Source organism: Lactuca saligna, chromosome 8 (genome assembly GCF_052625555.1).
Source record: "Lactuca saligna cultivar CGN05327 chromosome 8, ASM5262555v1, whole genome shotgun sequence".
Taxonomy (NCBI): domain Eukaryota; kingdom Viridiplantae; phylum Streptophyta; class Magnoliopsida; order Asterales; family Asteraceae; genus Lactuca; species Lactuca saligna.
In genome coordinates this window covers 57,272,728-57,293,535 of record NC_136424.1, presented here as the reverse complement: position 1 = coordinate 57,293,535, position 20,808 = coordinate 57,272,728, and positions in this window count along the sequence as shown.

Genomic DNA, 20,808 nt, shown 5'->3' with positions numbered 1-20,808 from the left:
AGTAAATTTCATTAAAACCAAACATCTTGTGATGTTATTTATGTTCAAAATATTTATTCATGTGAAATCTAATTTAACATTAATAACACAATATCAACATAATTTAAATAACACAAGCATGCAAAACATATGCGCATAAACCAACCATCTAATGAAACTTTTGTGATCCATCTCAAAGAGGCCAAATCCATTCCTAAAGGTACATTAAGGGGCAAAAATCTTGTATAAGTCTTCATGCTCCTACTTGCTTCAACACCCTGTAGATAGTTTATAAAAATAATTTTATAAAGTTTGAGAAAATTTAATAAAATCAATTTTATAAACTTTTGATCTTCAAAATGGACACCATATTCTTTCTTGTAACATTTTTATACAAATAAACTCTTTCTAAAACTAATATACTACTTACGATATAAGAATAATGAAGACTATCTATTTAATTATTACATACCATGTGAATAAATAAATATTACAACCATTTTAACAAATCAACACAAACAAATTCGCAAGAGGTCCATGGCTAGTTTTTTCACATCATATATATATATATATATATATATATATATATATATATATATGTGTGTGTATATATATATATATATGTATATATATATGTATATATATATATATATATATATATATATATATATGTATATATATATATATACACACACACACACACTCATAGTTATATAAAACAACACTTTATTTTTCTAAGACAACTTTTGGTGATTATAAATGCATGTAAACTTTTGTCACTAAAAATAACAATAAATCCATATTATATCATGGTTATTGCATTCATCATATAAGCAATGATGTATTTTATTTAATATCACATTTTAATAATGTTTTTTTATAAAGTTCAAATATTATATAAACGATGAGATCAAATTTTATGTTTTATAACTAGTATTAAGTTTTACCTTTTGAGTGGTAAAGAACATTTATAAACCTTTTAATAAACTTATATAATTTTAATCCCGAAATTTGTCGTTTGCTACCGTTAGCTAGTTTTAAACGATAAAACTTGTTTCATATTTAAAACTATTTTTATCATCTTATGTTAAAAGATAAATTTCATTAAAACCAAACTTCTTGTGATGTTATTTATGTTCAAAATATTTTATACATGTGAAATTGAATTTAAGAATAATGTAGGGTTCGAAGTATATAGTGAGGTGTCGAAGTACAATTAGGTATGGGTAGTGTCGACGTCAATGTCATGTATTTTGAATGTATGTATTTTGTAAGGCAGTTTAAAGGTCTAAGCTTAAACGTTTACCCCTTACTTATTTTTTTTTGTACGCGTCTGTATCACCCTATAAATAGGGTAAGTATAAGAGTCGAGAGTATCGTTTGAGAGCTTGAGCACTTTTACTCTTCGTGTATTCCTATACTTGTTTAGAAGAAACCAAAGAGCCAAACATATTATATTTAGATCTTTGTTCTTATCACATTCAGTTGTTGATTTCGTTCTTAATACTCGATTCAAACACACTACATTTGGTATCAGAGAAGGATACAATTAATCAATTATGGTTTTCTCGTCTTTTTCAAAAGATTTGAATCGTTCTTTTCGATTCAAAAGATTTCTGCACTTTTGATTAAGAAAACTAGTTTATTTGAGTGATTTGTTACGATTTTGCAATTGTTTGATTAATCGAGTGTTTTCTGAACAGTTTCAGAAAGATTTATTCGTTAGATCTCATTTTCTGAATCTTTTCGTCATTCCAATCCGTATAACAATTACAAATTAACATGAACACAATGTCTAGCTAATCTCATCCGCTTGGATCTTCCACTCGGATTCTAATGCTTATTCCATAGTACTACGAGCAATGGGCTGATCGCATGAAGGATTAACTCATCGGTATTGACGAATATCTATGGAGATGTGTTACAAGTTGTAATTACCATCCATGGAAGCTAGAAAAAATTGGAACATCTGGTTCTTCCATCGATGTTTCTTTACAAGTTGATAAAGAAAAAAGCAAATGGTAAAAATGTCATCATGAACTTCATGGTGCTGTTCCACCAGTTGTTTATAAGTTTGTTAGAGGTCGTAAAACTGCTAAAGAGATTTAGGATACTTTGAAGGAAAAGTATCAAGGAAGTGAGAAAATGAAAGAAATCTCAGTGAAGAAGTGTTTATCAAAACTTGGAGAATTCAAGTAAAAGGAAGGTGAAACCATCAAACTCTAATACGATTGTCTTAATGAGTTGATATTCAAGTGCAACCGTTATGGAGTCACATGTTCTACTCTTGAATACAATCTCACTTTCCTGATGGGCCTGCGAAAAGAGTGGAGGAATATCAGCTTGATGATTAAAACTCAACAAAACTTCAATGGCTACTCATTAGGAGACCTGTATAATGTGCTGAAAGCTCATGAGAGCGAAATCAATGAGATACCTGAAGAAGGGAAGATGAATATGGGAGGTCCATTAGCATTGATGTCGAAGGTGTCAGTAAAGGACTTAGAGATCAAAGTTGTTGAGTTGGTTGGTTCTAAAGATAAAGTATTCTTATTAAAATCGGAGGATGGGGCTGTGGCTTACTATTCCAACAACAAAGTGAAAAAGTTCTTTAAGAAGCCATTCAATCAGAAACACAAAACTAACAACTAGTTTAAGGGTAACACTTCATTTGGGAAATGAACAATAATGGAGGTGAAGGAAGAGAAGAAAGAGAGCAAAAATGTTGTTGAGAAGGATGAAAAGAATTTGAAAGGAAATTCGAGGTTTGTCTGTAATTACTTCAATGGTGCAAAGCATCTAGCAGTAGAGTATATGTTAAGAAAGAAAAAGGAGAAGAAATAGAGAGTAAAAGATGAGGCATATTATGTTGAAGGATTAGAAGAGGTGAGAGAAAGGACTAAAGGATTGTCTCTGGTCACGAAGGGAGGAGTTGAAGGAGATGGAACCTACCAGATCTGGTCATCTGGTTCCGAAAAAGAAGAGTTGAGAAACCTCACCCATGGCGTGATGTATGCATGTTTCGAAGAGGGCAGTTCTGAAGAGGAAAACATTATTGGGAAATGTTGTGTGTCAACTAGAGCGGAAAAATCTCCTTTGATGTCGAAAGTACATTCTCTTCTTTAATCGTTTAACATTCCTTTGAGTTTTTATATCATTGTTTTATCTGATTTTGATGATAATCTTTCTTATGTTAATGACATGCTAATTTATGTTAGTAGCAAAGCTAAAAGTTCAAAAACTTTGTTGCTAGAAACCCAAAATAATCTAAGAGAATTCTAATAGATAGTCTATAGCTACAACTGAATAATATTACTCTAGATAAGGATGTGGTTAGGGCAGACAATGTTATGTTGATGAAACAGAGAAATAATTACTATAATTGTGCTAAAAGATTGTATGAAAAACTAACTGATCATCATCATTCCTCTGATATAAGCAAAGAACAACATAGGAAGTTATTGCCTTTCTTAGTTTATGAAAGAGAGAAAATCAGTACAACTTCCTATGATTGTGACAAAAACATCTCAGAATTCGATAAAATCCCTAATGATTTTTATGCCTATGGAATTTTTAGAATTGATGAATGTTTTAATGCTAATGAAGTAGTGCATATTGTGAATGAGACTCTTACTAAGACTGAACAAATCAAAATTTTGAACATGATTGAGACTTCAAATTTAGATTCTCAACAAAATTTTGTTGATATTAAAGATGACTCTAACAATATCAGTGGAATTAGGAAGAGGAAATTATTGACTATTCTCAACTGTCTATCATTAATGTCACTTCGATCAACAAGGGAAAAGAAATTTGTCATGATTCAATGGATAAGGTTAATACTGACCAACTCTCTACATCGAAAATTCATGAATATGATCATGTCTTGTCGAAGGCTATGAGATAGATAGTGATGACGATCATGATTCGATTGAAACAACTATTCATCGAGTTGTCGTCAAACAAGTTTATAAGGAAACACAATAGTTCGAATAGGTGATGGTAGAAAAAGTTCCTCATTCTCTTAAATCTAACTCAGTCGTCTATCCGAATTTCAAATGCACTGATGATGTTCTGTTCCCAATCAAGTGTCCGTTACCACTGGAAATGGTGACAAAATGAATCCTAAAATCAACAATTTTTTTTAGGAAGAGAACAAAGCAGCAACAAAAGAAGTATTCTTTTCTAATCAAAACACAGTATAAAATACCCTAAACAAAAACTCAACAACTTTTCAAAGACAAAAACCAAAACGAGTTTAGGATGTTAAATCTGAAAAATCAAATGTTGATAATCATACAAATGAACAAGTTTCAAAAACTCAGAAAACAAAAGCATAAATTTTTAATGAGAATATTAAAAAAAATGCGAAAGAGGAAGGTGTTCGATGTCAATAGAACGAAACAATGTCTACTGGGGAAATGTCAAGGCTTTTTCAGAAACAAAAAGTCTCTAAGCATAAATCAACTGAACAACTTAAGATGTTTTCTAAAAATAAGAATTTTGTTCAAAATAAGTTCACTCTAAAGAAGAATGATTTTCAAAATGGCCAATATAATGTTCACACACCAGTTCGAACACCAATTGCTCAAACACAAAGAAATGAGAAGTTTTTTCAAAACCAACGACCTAGGAATTTTGTTCCAAAATCCTCAGTATGAAAGGTTTCTCAAAACAAATTTCAAAGAAATGTTGTTCAACGTAATGAACAAATAAATTTCAATCAATTTCATGTTCACAAAAGTTTTCCACAAGGACAAAAGGTTTTTAATCAAGCATCGGTCGGTTATAACAATCATTTTCAAAATCGTTTTCAAAACACTCCGAAACCATCATTTCTAGAAAGAAATTTTGAAAATTTTGAAGTAAATTGAAAGAAAAATGAACAGTTTAACTAACACAACCTCACTTTCCAAATCTAGAGTCAAAGCATAATGTTAAATCTTCTTTTGTAAAAGGGAAAAATGATGTGAAGAACATCAATCATTGGCTCGAAGGCAAAGAAAAGAAATACCAATCGGGAAAGTTCTCTGAAGAAAAAAATCAAGGATGCTTATGAAAGTTACTTGAACGAGTCAAAAACTAGTAGTTTATCCTTAATGGAATCTACTCTATCAGTGAAAAGATGGAAATAAGTTCACAACACAAAAGTTGAATCCAAACAAACTGTAAACGCAAAAAGGGAAAGTCGGTGCCGAACCTAAACCATTGAATGATCACATTTCGATGCCCAAGACTGTCAAAGTTGACTTAATAGACAGTTTAAAATAGAAGGTTCAAAGTTGGGTGCTAGGTTCTTCATTTCACATTGCATTTCAAACTAATATCCAAGGACCTAAAGAGCCTTGGGGATCTAAATTCATTTTATTGATCGCAGGTACTGTGATGAGAAATACGATGAACATTGGTAAATAAATAGTGGTTGCTCTCGTCAAATGACAGGTAGAAAGGAGAATCTGCAAGACTTTCGAAGTTTGGAAAATGTTGGAGTTATGAAATTTGGAAATATTAAAAAATGCAAAGTAAAAGGATATGGGAAATTAACGAATGGAAAGTTTACAGTCAATAGGGTGGCATATGTTGAAGGCTTACAACACAACTTGATAAGTGTTTCACAACTCATTGTGAGCACTGGCAATCAAGTAGTATTTGATGAAGAAGGGAGTGTCATCTCAAACAAATAAACGAAGGAAGTTTTTCTTAAGTCGAAAAAGAAAGGTGACATGTTGAAACTCGACATGAAGCCCATTATAGATGTTCCTTCAGTCTGCTTACTTTTGAAAGCTTCATCAGATCTCAGCTGGTTGTGGTATCGAACACTCTCCCATTTGAATTTCAAGAATCTTAACAAATTGGTAATAAATGATCTTGTTTGTGGCTTACCTGTATTAAAATTTGGTAATGATTCGTTATATGCCCCTTGTGAATAGGGAAAGAAACATTTTCAAGTTCATCCCATCATCATCGACTCAAAGATCATCAAAGCTCTGGAACTTCTTTACATTGACTTTTTTTAGACCTTCGATTGTTGAGACTCTTAATACGAAGAAGTACATATTGGTCATTGTTGATGACTTTTCAAGGTTTACTTAGGTTTTCTTTCTTTGTCAAAAATCTGAAACTGCTCAAGTGATGATAGATTTTATTATGGACATTGAACTCAGTTTGAGAAAGAAAGTTAGAAGAATTAAAAGTAATAATGGCTCAAAATTCAAGAATCAAGTTCTTGATTCATTTTTGACTGAATTAGGGATTGCACATAATTTTTCATCTCCTTACACACTGCAACAAAATAGTGTTGTCGAAAAGAGGAATAGATCCCTATACGAAACAACGAGGATAATGTTGATATATGCAAATCTACCTCAATATCTTTGGGTAGAAGCAATTTCGACAACTTGCTTTACTCAAAATCATTCATTCAATTCACCGCCATTTTAATATCACCCCTTATGAAATCATCAACAATTGAAAACCTAATGTGAAATTTTTCCATATTTTTGGTTACAGGTGTTTTTACATGAATCTTAAAGATAATCTTTCAAAATTTCAATTAAAAGTTGATGAAGGATTTTTCTTGGGATAATCACACAGCTCAGTAGCATATCAGGTGTTGAATAAGCGCACTAGAAAGATTGAGGAGACATACAATTTTACTTTCGATGATTACCATATAAAACATGTCGGATAGACTTTTGAACAAAATACAATTCTCATGGAAACAAATGATGAGTTGGTATTTGTAAAATCTTTTGATATTTATTATGATTTAATTTTTGGTATTCAAGACAGAGCAATAGATGTTGGAGTTCATGCTGAAGATAATCAAATTCCTAAAGCATCGAGGGATTCTAATGATTCGATGGTGAATAGGGAGGATGATGATTCTCTATCTACATCAACCTCATCACTACATGTTGAACGTCTACCTATTTCTTATGGTAGTCAAGTGGAGGGGGAGCACTTGAGTTCAAGGTTTTACAACTCGTTACTCGGTACCTATTCGGACGACCACCAAGCAGCGAGTACGCAGGAGTACTCGGTAGTACTCGGGAAGTACTCGAATTTAGTAATTCATGTAAAAATATTTTTAGGGAACGTATGTATGTATATATATATATATATACATATATATATATATATATATATATATATATATCAAAATCATAAGTTAAAATCTTAAGTGATTAAAATATATAATAAAATTAGATACATGTGAATACATAAAAACTGAAAAACACATAATGGTCATACTTTGTGAATAATTATTGAAAATTTAAGATATATATGTAGTAATAATCACATGTGTTTGTGTTAAATAATAAATCATTATGTATATTATACATATTAATCACTGGCTTGACCGGGTTTTACAACATTGCTCATTTTAGTAAGGGACCGATTGGGGAGTACTCGTGATTCTGTAACTCGCCTCAGTAGAGGGACGAGTAGCGAGTACTCGGAGGAGTAATCGGACAACTTGGCGAGTTTTACAACACTGATTGAGTTTGATGTCACAAGATTATACACATGAGTCTACTGTTGAAGGGGAGCATGATTAAATTTCACATCAGTTCAAGGGGGAGAATGGGCAAAACAATGTTGATGTCGAGAGGGAGCATCACAATGCAAATCCATTAGTCGTATGGGAGATCAATGGATCAATACCTAATACTGATGTCGAGGGGGAGTGTAACAATACTAATAGTTTTCATGATGTTTCTGATAATGTGTCAAATGCATGTGAAGGGTATGAAACGAATGAAATATTAAAAGATGCACCATTGGATTTTGATAATGCATATCAACCAATGGATAGATGGACATTAAATCATCCAAAAGAATGGGTTCTTGGTGATCCTCAAGCTGGAGTAATGACGCATACAAAAATTGGAGCTAACAACGAGATATTGAATGTTGACCAGGAATTTTGTATGTTTAATGTGTTCATTTCGAAAACGAAACCAAAAGCAGTTCATATTGCATTGGAAGATCCTGATCGGATTGTTTCAATGCATTTTGAACTTGCTAAATTTGAATGAAATAAGGTTTGGAGACTAGTTCCAAAACTTGATGATGTTTCGGTCATTGGATTAAAATGGATTTTAAAAATAGAATGGATAAATAAGGTAATGTATTCGAAACAAAGCAAGACTTTTGTAAAAGTATATTCGCAACAAGAAGTTGTTGACTATGATGAAACCTTTGCCCCCGTCGCAAGACTCGAGACTGTTCACATATTTATTGCTTATACAGCACAAAAAGATTTTGATGTGTACCAAATGGATGCCAAGTGCGCATTTCTCAAAGAAGTCTTAGAAGAAACTGTTTATGTCAAACAAGCACCGGTTTTTGTAAATAACAAATTTCCTGATCATTGTTATATACTTGATAAAGTAGACAGTGGCTTAAAACAAATACCTCGAGCCTGGTATGCAACTCTTACTAATTTCTTGAGACTCTCTAAATTTAAATAGGAATCAATTGATCCAACTCTATTTCGAAAGAAGGTAGGGTATCATCTGATGCTAGTTCAAATTAATGTAGATGATATTATTTTTGGCTCGACCGACATTCCTTGTCTAGGGAATTTGAAAATATTATGAAAAGCCAGTTCGAAATGAGTATGATGGGTAAGATAAATAATTTTCTGGGATTGAATATTCGTCAAAGTAGGGAAGGAATTTCCATAAATCAAGAGAAGTACTCTCATAACTTACTTGAGAAATTTGGCATGACGAATAGTTCAAAATTGAAAGTACCGATGGCAGTCGGCATGCGCTTAGGTCCTTCGTTGGATAAGCCTACTGTGGATCTCACTTCATATAGAAGCATGATAGGTTCTCTATTATACTTAACTGCTAGTAGACCTGATATCATGTTCACTATTTGCAATTGTTCCAGGTAACAATCGAATCCCAGAGAACCCCATCTAACAGTAGTGAAGAAAATCTTTCTATATCTCAAAGGAATTGTGTCGTTGGGTTTGTGGTACTCCCTTTTAAAGCCTTAGACTCCTAATTTTCCAATTATTTTGGTACTGATTCTTTGGATGTGCAGTAAGCATGGAAATCATAACCTATAATCATATTCCAAAATCAAGTAGCGTAAGCAGGCACCATGAGATATATACCCTTACGTTTTGCAATGATGATTTTCATATTAAATTTTACATAAATTTATCATATTAATATTTACAAAACATGTAAGAATGATTAAAAATTACAGAAGCAAGAAGTCAAAACCTTTTGTAGCCTAATACAAGTAATATGTTGACTTTGCTAACTCTGGACGTAGAGGATAATACTTTTCAGTAGGGTGAACAATCTGATGATCCAATAGATATTTGAGTAGTTTCAGAATTTACTATTATTATATTTCATCCAAGAAAAACTTTAATTTGATCAAAAGGTTTGAAGCTTCATACCTTTCTGGAAGTACCCCAAATTTTTTCCATACATGACAAAACTCACGATGTGTTAGATTAGCAGCTGCAACATCCCTAACAAGAACCTATTGACAACAATCATTATAATTGAAAAAATAAAAGTTTCAGTAATAGTAAAATTTATGGATTTACTTATACACCATGACAAAATGCTTGAAGACTTGTAAGTTGCCAGTAAGTTGCCCTTCATGTCCTTATATCGGCTTCAGGATACCTACAGTGTAGAAGAACCTTAATCCGCTCTTTCGCTTCCTTCTTGAATTGTCGGAGCATCGCTTTGTCTGTTGATTTCACATATGAGTTGAACAAAGCTCTATAAGCAAGTAGATGTGAAGTGAACTGAAGGACGATATGAAGTGAAGGAGATGAAGGAAAGGGAGAACTCGACAAAATATATTTGTAAGCAAACCACGATCGATTCAGATATTAGAAGAATGAAGGATGAATTGTTGATGACTAGGGACAATGAAGCTTAGATTTGATGAGATTAATAAACCTTTTAATCTTTGAAGATCGATAAGATCTTGAACAGGTTATGAAAACAATGACGATATAAACACAGTAAAATTATGGAACAAGAATGAATCAAACGTGTTGAATGATTAAAACAAAATCCTCAGAAGAGCTCGATTAAGAACATCAACTGTAGAGGATTGGAAGGTTACAAGTGTTATCAAATAAACCTTTAGTCGTCTGGAAAATATCGTATTCTCAGATCTCTCCAAAACCTTAACCTAATATGCATGCAAGTATAAGCTTATATACAAAGCATAAATGACATACGGTTGGACAGGCCCAAACCGTAATACAAAGAATTATTAACAAACGAGCCCAAAAGACGCAATCTTCTAAGCCCAACAATCTCCCCCTTTGCGTCAATTTGGGGCGAGATCTTCACTCTTTCTTCAAAGCAGATGGCTTCTTTACCGTTTGAAAAATTTCCGGTATCAAAGCTAGAATATGATGCCTGAAGGTAATATACCAACGAAGCATATCTGTAAAGTTCTTCTTATCTGCTGTTGTATTCTGTTTGCATCGGTGAATGATATTGATGATGTGCTCCAGACACTCTGTAGAGAACAGATGCTTGTCTACCAACGCAAACAGAAACTTGTGCTTATCCCCCCTTGTGAACATAACTGTCAGATTGGAAGAATCAATCTGCCCCAACTTCATTTTATGGACATCTCCGGTTTTGGAAGTGGGCTTGACAGTCGGTTTCTTATTCATCACCTTTGCTATTTCCTGATCCATAGTGGCCAGCTCATGGACATAGGAAGCCAACATTCTTTTAAGATGAGAAAGAATTGGTTCATATTCTCTCTGGTTGGAGAGAAGAATGTTGTATAGCAAGATCCAATCGTGGGGGTTCAGACTGGGAAGATCTGCCAGAGAAATAAGATGTTCGGTGTTGGCAGTTCCTCTGTTGATTTTGAAATTGACGTTTACAAATTTCCCAGCCTGGGTTGGTTTCAGTACCTTGACTCTTATAATTTTCTGGGCACTCCAAGTCAAGTAATGAGGTTGACCGAATTTCAGATAGAAATCGATAAGCTCCCTGTCAACCTTCGGGTTCGGATGAGGGACGTTTGCAGTGACATCAAAGCAGTGAAAAGTGAAGGCTTTACGCGTAATGGGCATGTCGAACTGCGAGTCTTTGGAGTTTTCACACTCAAAAGATGCAATCGGTTCCAACCAATAAATAGAAGGAAACTCAATTGCTTGAGTGATGAGTGTGTCTCTGTCCCAATCTGGGAACAGAGTCTTTTTAGCTTGAATTGCCTCCTCATCCTCCCGGATTTTCCTTTCTCTGGCTTCTGCCTCACGAGCTATCTTCAATGTTTCATCAAGCTCTCTGTCCCGTTTCTTGCGTTGAAGAGCTTCAGTAATGGTTTCATCTGATTCTGATTCGCTCTCAACTAGGACATGTTTACCAGAACCCGAAGCTACATTACCCTTCGGTTCTTGTTTGGACATACCTTCCTCTCCCCCTTGTCTCGGAAGAACATGCTTCTCCGAGACACCCTTCATTTCACTTAGGATAGTGATCGCCGGAAGGAGTTTCGCCTGGAGATGCTGACGAATAGTGAGGGTTAGGAAGGGATCATGGGAGTCAAGAACACCGGTTAACATATTTTTAACGTCACCAGCGCAACTCTGAAGAACTGCCCGTTGAGTTTGAAGTAAAGTGATTTCTTGTTGTGCCTGGGCCAGTTGAACTTTCTGTAAGTCAATAGTTGCCTGGTGCTTGATAACTTCTTCCTTCAGGGTGCTCTCGGCTGCTAAAGAGGCAAAACGTGAATCCAAAGATTTGAGAATTGAAGTGGATTCAGTTTTGAGGTCAGCACGCAGAGCCTCAAATTTCTTGGTTTCTCCCTGAAGGGTGGCTGCGAACGAGTCTACTGACGCTTGAAATTTGGAAGCATTTGAATCAGCATGAGCCTTGAGAGAATCAAGAAAGATCTGAGTTGTATGAACAACCTCAGAAACTTCCTTAGTGGCTTTGGAGCATGAGGCTGCTGAATTGTCTACAACATCAGTAGAGCGATCCAAGGCTTCGGTGTAAGTCTGGATTGCGGACTCGATGAAAGCCTTCAGCACAGCACCCCCATATGCTTTACTGTCAGCCAGCAGACTGTCGAGTTTTGCGTGAATCTCTTGAAGTTGCTGACTTGACACAGGGGTATCTGTATCGGTGTCGGTAGGGATCCGGTAAGGGCTGTAATAGATGGAATCAAATTCATCATCATCACCCCCTAGGGTAGCACCGGAGTTGGAAGATGGAGAAGGGGAGGATTGAGGGTTGATAACCGGGGTTTCAACCACAGAAGCAGCCCCCGTATCAGATACGTTGACCGTTACTGGTGGTTGGGTTGAGGTTATGGTGATAGATTCTGTGATAATAGGTTGGGAGATCGAAGATGAAGGTTGAGAAATGGTGAAGGGAATAGTGGTTTCGGTTGTGGTTTGGGGAATTGATGTTGGAACAGAACTTGAGATGTTCTGTTTGGGTGATTGGATTGGAGTTGGAAATTTTGGGGAAGTAGGAGGAGAAGGAGATTTGGTAATTTGGGGAGATTTAGGTGGGGTAGGCGAGTTTTGTGGAGACGAAACGGGTGTAGTTTCGGTTTGAGGATTAACGTCTGGTGGGGTAGGAGAGTTTTGTGGAGACGAAACGGGTGCAGTTTCGGGTTGAGGATCAACATCTTCTGTTTCGGATGGTGCATTCTGTTTTGATTCAGAAGGAGATCCTTTGGCTCTTTTAGCCATCTTCTTGACCTTTTTCGATCTCGGCTGAGAAGGTGCCTCTGCCTCGGATTTGCGTTTGGAGGACCTTCTCTTTTTCTCCTTTTGGGGAGCGGGTTCCTTCATCTCAGCCTTCTCTTTTTTGCTCGCTCTTTTGCCTCGGTTAGCAGGCTGATCCAGAGCCTCAAGAGCTGCACGTTGTTCCTCGGAAAGAACCCTAGGAGGCAGGGGGGTTCTGGAGCTGTAGTCCGCCATAATCTTGCTGTGGGGCGTGACACATCTGTACATGGACTCAGGGATTAGTCCATAGTGGAGGAACTTACTTGGATCTGAGAGAATGATTTTCTTGGTGTGGTATGTGGCAATTGAAGCCATAAGAACATCCTTCATGACAGGGATGTCAAGAGAATCAATGGCTCTCCTGGTGATGAGGGTCCAAAACCTGGCGCATGAAATTTCTGAGTGCCTTGCGGTAGAGTTAAGACTCTGAACCACTTGAGACCAGAGAATTGACCCATAGTCAAGATTGATGCCGTTGTAAAGGCCGTACAGCATTGTGAGAAATCCTTTGCTAGTGGTGTCGGAACCACCACATCGCTCCGCTAAACCCTTAATTAAAAGGGTAAGCAATCCATTCCACTGAGATGGAAGACATGATTTCTTGACTTTGCCAACAGATGTTAGAACATCTGTATACCCCATCTCGTACATCATCTTAAAGATTTGGGCGGTTGAGATGAAGTCTGGAGAGATGACAGAAGCATCCACGGCAAGCCCTAGAAGAGAGCAAAACCGTGTTTTGGAAACGGAAGTCTTCTTGTCGTGAATAGAGAAGTAGATACGGTCTTTGTGTTTGTCATAGCTTGCTGTGGAGTAGACTTGAGATAGCAGGGTCATAGGAACTGCCTCCACCTGCGTTAATGCCAATACCAATGGGGAATATTTGAGGCATTCCACCACGTAGAGCATATATGAGTCATAGACGAATGGAGACAACTCTATGATCATGTTCTGATTTGGTTTGATTGCAAGAAAGGAAGAAGAAGCCGATTGATCGTGAGCAGAAGAAGAAGTCGCCATTGTTGAGTTTTTGGAAGAAGATGAACAGTGCAACTTTATCAGAGAGATAATGCTTTGAGAGGTAACTGCCAAAGAACACGATCACGTCTTATTTATACCGTTCTCAGGAGAGAGAAAATCGTGATGATTAGGAACCCAAAACGTCGCCTGAAAAAGCGCGATTAGAAGTTATGGTGTATTCAATGAAGACGTCAGCACACGTGGGGCTGAAACGAATCCATTGCACGCGCCCAAATCTTTTTCGTACCGTTTGAAATCCCTTGTGCCATTGTTTGGTTACAGTTGAGACTTAGAGCCATGTGCCAAACAGTAATTAGAATGTGGGAAAACAATTCTGTGCATAAGAGTGTGAAAGACAAGGAAATAAATCTAATGTGTTTGGTAGTGCGTGTTGTCTAAATAAAAGACAGAAGGCAGAAGATTCCGGGCAAGAATCGCTTCCTTCAGAGTCAAGAGAGACCTGAAGTGTTTGTGTGGTTTCCCGAGAAATACGATCAGTTGTCTTTAGAGAAACAATGAAAGGCGTCTTCTGTTGATGGCTAAGAGGTGGCTGAACTCAAACCAAACATTAAGTCTTGACATAAAACTAAGTGTTGGTAGAGTTACCTGTGAGACCGATGTGATCTGTTGAACAGGTAGGTGGGAAGTATTCTGTGATGGGAATGATATAGACAGAAATCTCAAAATAAATTAAACTGGATCTCTTTGGGAAGAAATGTCTTAGGACGAGACAGTTTCATAAAAGATCACTCATAAAGAAGATTTCCAAGTAAAAGCTTGAGTTAATAACTCACCGTCAATTCTATTTAGGTGTTGGATTTTGGGTTTCACTCAGAACGTGGTAATCGAATCTAAGATCATGAACTCAGATGTTGTGCAACCATAAGCCTCAGTGGTAAAGACCGAGAGCATCAGGGGTTACTTTGGGGAGCGAATGTAAGTGAAGAAGTTGAAGAGATGGTTAAGAGACCGAACGTACCTTCTGCTACATAAATGGGACAAAGCAGAGCAACTCATGTTTCAGATGAGTAAAAGAAGGTAGCTCTAGACCGAATATGAGAGAATAGCCTGATTGGGAAGAAACGATAGGTATTGATCGAATCATTAAGGCATGCTCAAGGTCATAGAGGCTTGAGACAACATACAGCAGCATGCTTCTAGGGACGTCTAACTAGTCTTATAAGAGAAAAACATACCTGGATGAACGATCCATAAGGAGATACTAGTATGCACTTGAGCAAGAAGAACATATACTAGAAATATGAAATATTTTTGAAATTTTGAAATTTACTTAGAGATAAATAAATACTGAAAGACAAAATATTTTTGTTAATTTTTAATTTTCTGAAAAAAATAAAAACAGAAAGATAAAATATTTTTGTTAAATTTGAAGTTTTTGAAAAAGAAAAAAAACAGAAAGACAAAATTTAAACAAGGAAAAGTAGTAGAGATTAGGAAGAACCAAGCGGTTTGATTGAATGAGTGCCTATCTTGTAGAGACAGAGAGAGACCGAGCGCTCTGGTTGATTTGGTTCCGTTATGTTACTAGAGCAAAGAGCAACAGAGCGTTCTGCTAGGTTCGGTTCTTTGATTTTGCCAGAGCAGAGAGTAACCGAGCGGTCTGGTGGATTCGGTTCCTTGATTGTACTAGAGCAGAGAGCAACAGAGCGTTCTGCTAGGTTCGGTTTTTTTTGATTTTGCCAGAGCAGAGAGTAACCGAGCGGTCTGTTAGGTTCGGTTCTTGAATTTGACCAAAACAGAGAGCAACCGAGCGGTCTGTTAGGTTCGGTTCTTGAATTTGACTAGAACAGAGAGTGACCGAGCGGTCTGTTAGGTTCGGTTCTTGAATTTTACCAGAACAGAGAGCAACCGAGCGGTCTGTTAGGTTCGGTTCTTGAATTTGACCAGAACAGAGAGTGACCGAGCGGTCTGTTAGGTTCGGTTCTTGAATTTTACCAGAACAGAGAGCAACCGAGCGGTCTGTTAGGTTCGGTTCTTGAATTTGACCAGAACAGAGAGTGACCGAGCGGTCTGTTAGGTTCGGTTCTTGAATTTTTTTTTTTTTTTTTTTTTTTTTTTTTTTTTTTTTTTTAAATAGAGACATGAGGATTTGGGACCGATTCTGCAACCATCATGCCTAAGCCTTGCAATATCTGATTGAATGATGCTTCAGGAAGAGCTTTTGTAAAGATGTCAGCCAGCTGATCAGTGGTTCTTACGAAGTGAACTTCGACATTTCCATCTTCCACATGATCTTTGATGAAGTGATACCTTAGTGCTATGTGTTTGGTTTTGGAGTGTTGCACTGGGTTATGACAAATCCTAATTGCACTTTCGGAGTCACAATATAGTGGGATCTTCTTCATATTGAGTCCATAGTCTCGAAGTTGACTTTGGATCCAAATCACTTGTGATGTGCATGATGCAGCTGCAATATATTCTGCTTCGGCTGTAGATAGCGACACGCATGTCTGTTTCTTGGATTGCCAGCTAACTAACTTCCCGTCAAGAAATTGACATCCACCGGTCGTGCTTTTTCGGTCGAGTTCACATCCTCCAAGGTCAGCATCAGAATAGTCTTGAACAAAGAAGCCTGAGTTGGATGGATACCAAAGACCTAAGGAGGTGGTTCGCTTGAGATATCGGAGGATGTTCTTCACTGCAAGCATGTGAGGTTCACGGGGGTTTGCCTGAAATCGAGCACAATAACACACAGAAAACATGATATCAGGTCTGCTAGCAGTAAGATACATTAATGATCCAATCATTTGACGATAGAGAGTGATATCGACAGCTGGTTTGTCTAGAGATGGGGTAAGCTTAGTGCCGAATGCCATTGGGACTTTGACTTTTGAGTCTCCCATCATACCGAACTTTGCTAGGAGAGTCTTTGTGTAAGCTTCCTGATTAATAAAGATGCCTTCGGGTCCCTGTCTTATGTTTAAACCAAGGAAAAAGTTAATAGGACCCATTGAGCTCATTTCAAACTTAGTCTCCATCAGCTTTCTGAATTCAGCCGTTAAGCTTGGATTCGTGGAGCCAAAGATGATATCATCAACATAAATTTGAACTATCATAAGGTGGTTACCTTCCTTTTTGCGAAAGAAGGTTGGGTCAACCGAACCTTGTTTGAATTTAGACATCTTTAAAAATTTTGTAAGCGTTTCATACCAGGCTCTCGGAGCTTGTTTAAGGCCGTACACAGCTTTATCCAGAATATAGCAATGATTTGGATGCTTTTCGTTCACGAATCCAGGAGGTTGCTCTACGTACACCATCTCTTCAAGTTCTCCATTGAGAAATGCACACTTGACGTCCATTTGGAAAACTTCAAAGTTCTTGTGAGCAGCATAAGCTAGGAATATTCTAACAGATTCTAGCCGAGCTACTGGAGCGAAAGTCTCTTCGTAGTCTATCCCTTCCTCTTGACAATATCCCTTGACCACCAGACGAGCCTTGTTCCGTATAACATTACCTTCCTTGTCCATTTTGTTCCTAAAAACCCATTTGAGACCAACAACCGAAGCATCTGGAGGAGTTGGAATTAGGTGCCAGACTTTGTTTCTTTCAAATTCGTTCAACTCGTCTTGCATTGCTTGAACCCAATCAGAGTGGTCGAGAGCAGTGTTAACTGTCTTTGGTTCAACTTTTGATACGAATGAATTGAACATGCAAAACTCTACCTTTGAAAATAAGGAAGTCTGTTTTGCCTTCAGTTGTGATCGGGTCAGAACCTTTTCAGATACATCCCCAACTACCTGAGAGACAGGATGATCTCTGGTCCATTTGATAAGAGGAGGGTAATTTGGATCAACGGTTGGGTCTAAGTCGGCATTGATTATTTCTTCTAGTTCAGATTGGCTATCATAACCGAGTGTCACATCGTCATGTTCTACCTCAGTTGGTGTACTTTGGAAGATATGAGGTTCGTGTGATTCTAGTGGACCTGGGCTTGCTGGTGTTAAGACCTCTTCGGTTGAAGTTGTAGAATTTGGCTCCCCCTGGACTTGAGCATTTGGCTCCCCCTCGACTTGTGTGCATGGCTCCCCTTCGACTTGTGTGCATGGCTCCCCCTCGACTTGAGCTTCGTTGGAAGGAGAGTCGTTACAGATTGATTCTTCTTCATACATTCTCCTTGCAGCATCTTCAACAATCTGCTCCATGTGATCAACTTTGTTATCTGCTGCACCAGCTTCAGAAAGTGAAGCATTCTCTGGTTCGTCAAAGAGCTCCAGAAATGTCTCGAATAGATTAGCAACCGAGACTGTAACCATGCCATTTGGAGGAAAGATTTCCCCAGTGATATTTTCTTTAGCCTGCAGCTTCTTGACATAGTTGTCGTCAAAGGTCACATAATACGTCTCTTCAATTTTTCTTGAACGCTTGTTTAGGACCCTGTATGCCTTGGATGTGAGAGAGTAACCCAGGAAAATTCCTTCGTCGGCTTTGACATCAAACTTGTTGCGGTGTTCTTTGGAGTTGAAGATGAAACACCTTGAGCCGAACACATGAAAAAATTTCACATTTGGCTTCCTGTTGTTCAATATCTCATATGGGGTGAGAGCGAACCTTTTGTTGAGATATGACCTGTTCTGTGTAAAACAAGCAGCACAAATAGCATCAGCCCAAAAATAAAGAGGTAAAGAAGCAAAACTTAGCATAGTTCGGGCAGCTTCACACAAGGATCGGTTTCGTCTTTCGACTATTCCGTTCTGTTGTGGTGTGTAGGGAGCTGAGAAATTATGACTAATTCCCTTCTCTGCAAGAAACTCTTCAAACTCCCTGTTCTTGAATTCGAGACCATTGTCACTTCGGATGTTGCGGACAACCTTTTTGAGCTGTACTTCAATTTGCGTAATAAACGTTTTCAGCTTTTGAGTCGCTTCAGATTTGAGCTTTAGAAAGAACACCCATGTAAATCGAGAAAAGTCATCAACGATAACAAGAATATACTTGCTACCACCGATGCTTTCTATAGATGAAGGACCACACAAATCAATATGAATTAATTCGAGTGGTTCAACAACTTTTGTATTGATAATAGATGGATGACTTTGACGACTCTGCTTTCCCATTTCGCATGCAGCACATAGATGATCCCTGTCGAACTTGAGTAATGGAAGGCCCCTTACATGACCTCCTGTAACAAGACGATTGATATCTTTGAAGTTAAGATGAGATAATCTTCGGTGCCACAACCAGCTTTCATCGGATTGCGCTTTTGACAATAAGCATACAGCTGGGTTTCCTTTGATGGGTTTCATGTTTAAGGGAAACATTTCACCCTTTCGCTCTGACTTGAGAATTATTTTATTTGACTCTTTCTCTATAATCTCTGAACCTTCATCATCGAATGAGACTTTGAGACCTGTACCTCCAACCAGTTGAGATACACTAATGAGGTTGTGTTGGAGTCCTTCCACATATGCCACCTTCCTTATTGAGAAATCCTCATTGGTTATCATCCCGTATCCCTTTATGGTGCCGAAAGAATTGTTTCCGAACTTGACATTGCCACCATTTGCAAGCGATCTGTACTCCCTAAGCTCATCTTTCCTTCCTGTCATGTGACGTGAGCAGCCACTATCAATGTACCATTCTTCGTCGAACTGCTCGTCACTTATAATCTGCAAAATTTAGAAAGATTTAGGAACCCAAAGTTTCTTGGGTCCACGTGAGCTTTGCATGGAAACAGGAGCAATGAGAGAGATATCAACAAGAAAAGTTCTTTTTACGAGAGTTGTTTTATCTTTCCTTTTAATGGTGTACACTTTTATTTTGTTAAGATTAGTAGAGTTAGATTCGGTCTTTGATGTGGATTTTTCGACTTTCTGCTTCCACATTTGCTCAGTTGATGAATGAGATTTAGAACGAGATTGATATGAAACTGAGGATGAAGAAGAATTGGAAGAATGAAAAGAATCAGACTTAGAAGGAAACTTCAGGTGACCCTTTTGTTTTTGATCATTGGAGGGACCGACCTTAGAGTTTTAAACTCTTTTGTCTTCAGAACCGAACCTTTGTGTTTGGTTCGAGCCACTTTTGGAACAGAACCTTTGGTTCTGGTTGATATCCTTTTCAGAACCGAACTTCTGCTTTCGGTTGTTGTCCTTTTGTGAACCGAACCTCGGCTTTCGGTTTTTGGGACTTTCAAGCTTTTCTTCATTAATGTCTTCATACTTTAGATTCTTGTTTTGATGAGTGAAGTATGCATTCTGGGAACGCCAAAATTGTTTCCTTTCCGAAAGGTTCTTCCGGTATCTGATGTTCCTTTCTATCTTCCTGTTCCGCATCTGAGATGGTTGATGATGAACATTTGCTTTTGTTTTTGCTGACCCCTTGATCGGTTCCATTTGAACTGCGGTGGAATTACTTTGAGCTGAAGAAGCCGAAGGAATGGTTTCTGTTGGTGAGTGAACATCCTTCTGAGGAGTATCTTTTGTACCACTAGTGCTCGGCTCACTGAAGTTGTTTGGCTTATTCAAAGGTTCGGGTATATATCTTCCTTTGCTCTTCCATGAAGTTCTTTCAGATAAACCAATGGTTTCGTCTGCATTATCAATAGGAGCTTCCCAGAAGTATTCATCACAGCCATCAGCATTGTCTTTGTCTACAATGGCTGCAAGTTCGGCTGTTTGATGTTCAGTTACTCCTGTTACCTTGTATACTTGATTTGGAGTAGTCCTGACCTTTTGATACACAACAGCTTTCTCAACTAATTTTGGGGACTTTTGATGGGACAACCGAGCAAACTCTACCGAATTTTCAGAAATAAGATTCTTGTGATTTTCTGGCTCGGTTTTAATAAATTCTGAGCAATCAACCGTGTCCTCTACAGAAATTTCACTCATATTGTCATCCTCATCAAGCTCAGATGCATTTTCAACATCAATTTTGTTTTCTGAGCTTACTTTGGTGTTTAAAGAGTCAAATTTTTGCATGGTTTCGGTCCTCAGTTTAAGTCTGTCATTTTCATCCAAAAGATTTTTAAGCATGAGCTTGTGGTCTTTAGATTTAATGAAGGACTCAATTTTGTCCAGTCCATACATGTAGGT